At 34.0% G+C, this 2145-nt stretch overlaps 1 protein-coding gene across 1 annotated transcript in view; it reads left to right on the forward strand.

Annotated features, from left to right (window-relative positions):
• Positions 1-2145, forward strand: part of LOC106875444 (cytoplasmic dynein 2 heavy chain 1) — a 297845-nt gene that overhangs the window by 109714 nt on the left and 185986 nt on the right. The gene's annotated exons all lie outside the window — the stretch shown is intronic.

The raw sequence follows: 2145 nt of genomic DNA on the forward strand, positions 1-2145 counted from the left end.
ATATACATACATACATATATGTTTCGAATAATGAGAGAAAAGGGAAAACCTTTGCTGCAGTGCACCTAATTAGTGCTCTATATGAACAAAATATAACATAAATCAAATATATATATATATATATATATGTATTTAGCTATGTTTAAGTTTTTTAAGGTATAGATAGGATAAAATCTGAACTTGTGAACATTGATTGCCTTAATAAAAAAATAAAAAAATATTTTTCGAATTTAGTTCAATTTGATCAACTTAAAGTTAAAGCGTAAAATTCTTTATATTTTGGCATTTTAATAATTCATGGGCTTAGCATTGTATTTGAACCTATGAACCTTCTATATATAAGCTGTAAGTTAGCAATCATTGTAAATTATAAATTAGAAATATCATGTAAATATTTGAACTGTTCCTACATATATAGATTCACCTTTATATAGACTGTTCCTACATATATGGATTCACGTTTTTTTAAAATTATTTACCAATCTTTAATTAATACAATCTGACTCTTTAGTTAAATAGGTAACCTGATTTAACTCGAAATCTAAGTCTTCATTCCTTTCTCTTATCGGATATTGAACCTGTCCTTTTATTTTTACAAGTATTTTTATTTTCATTTGCACAAATGTTTTATTTCACAACATTTTTTCTATATCCTTGCAAACTTTTTGAAAAAAGAACTAATTATTCTTTTTAAAAGCTATAACATTATTCAATATGATTTCAAGTTCTGTGAGTAGGAAATATTTTAAACTTTATCATATTTTTAAACTATTTTAATCGATTTTTTTGTACCTCTGATGAGGGAAAAGCAACTATTTGTATTGGCTGGAAAATTCGCCCAATACAAACACATTCTCCAAAACAATGGTAAGATTTTGTACTACTGCTTTTTTGGGGGGGATTGTAATACTGGATCGCTTGAAGCCTAAGGTTTCGATGAATTTTTATGTATTTGGTATTCTGACGATAAAGGAATTTGACTTAAGAAAATCTGTCCTCCATTTTGATTTATGTTGCACATATATATATATTTGTTGGTGATAAGGTGTGATATGAATGAATTTGGCTTGTATTTCTAGCTGGTCTGATTAAGCAGTCCCATAGTCTTTGATACTGACTCTTATGATGTTGCTGAGTTCCAGGTCAGCCTTGATCAAGCAAACCTATGATGAAAATTGCTTCAGCTTTTGCATCCCCTCTTTTGTATATTTACAAAAACAACAACTAATATATACCTCCATTTTCAAAATAGTAAGAATGTGACTTGAGAGATCAAGCTGTCCAATGTAGTGGCTCTTCCATGGACTTGTGCTCTTGTTATTATTGTTGTTGTTAAGGTTGTAAGCTGGCAGAATCGTTCGCATGACGGATGAAATGCTCAGCGGTATTTCGCCTCTTATTACGTTCTGAATTCAGTTTCTGCCAAGGTCAGCTTTGCCTTTCATCCTTTTGGGGTTAATAAAATAAGTACCAGTCGAACACTGGGGTCGATCTAATCGACTAGTCCCCTCCCCACAAAAATTGCTGCCCTTGTGGCAAAATTTGAAACCATTATTATGGTGGTTGTTGTTGTTGTCGTTAAGGTGGTAAGCTGACAGAATCGTCACTACTCTGGACAAAATGCTTAACGGCATTTCATCTGTTTTTACATTCTGTGTTCAAATCCTGCTGAAGCTGACTTTGCATTTCATCCTCTTGGGGGTCAATGAATTAAATACCAGTTGAGCACTGGCGTCAATATTTCTGACTAGCCACCCTCTTCAAAAAATTACAGGCCTCATACCTGTAGGTAGTGGAAAGGGTTGTTGTTGTTGTTCTTCTTCTTCTTCTTCTTCTTCTTCTCAAGTAACCTCGGTCAGCTATGCTTGATTGTGTTATGAAGGATACAGATCAACAAAACCTTGTTGCATTCCAGTCATGACCATCACCAGCTAAAAGCATTCTAAGATTTAGAATCTCTGAACACTTCTGCTCCTTCATTTTCATATGTAGCTGAAGTCTTGCTGAGACCAGTTTGCCTTCTTCAACTACACCTGGTGGTGGTTGTGGTGGTAGTGGTGCTAGATGTAGTTGTCATAGTTGTGGCTGGAGGTGGTGGTGGTGACAGTGGTGGCGGTAGTGGTGCTAGATGTAGTTGTCATAGTC

This window comes from Octopus bimaculoides, chromosome 20, assembly GCF_001194135.2.
Source record: "Octopus bimaculoides isolate UCB-OBI-ISO-001 chromosome 20, ASM119413v2, whole genome shotgun sequence".
Lineage (NCBI taxonomy): Eukaryota > Metazoa > Mollusca > Cephalopoda > Octopoda > Octopodidae > Octopus > Octopus bimaculoides.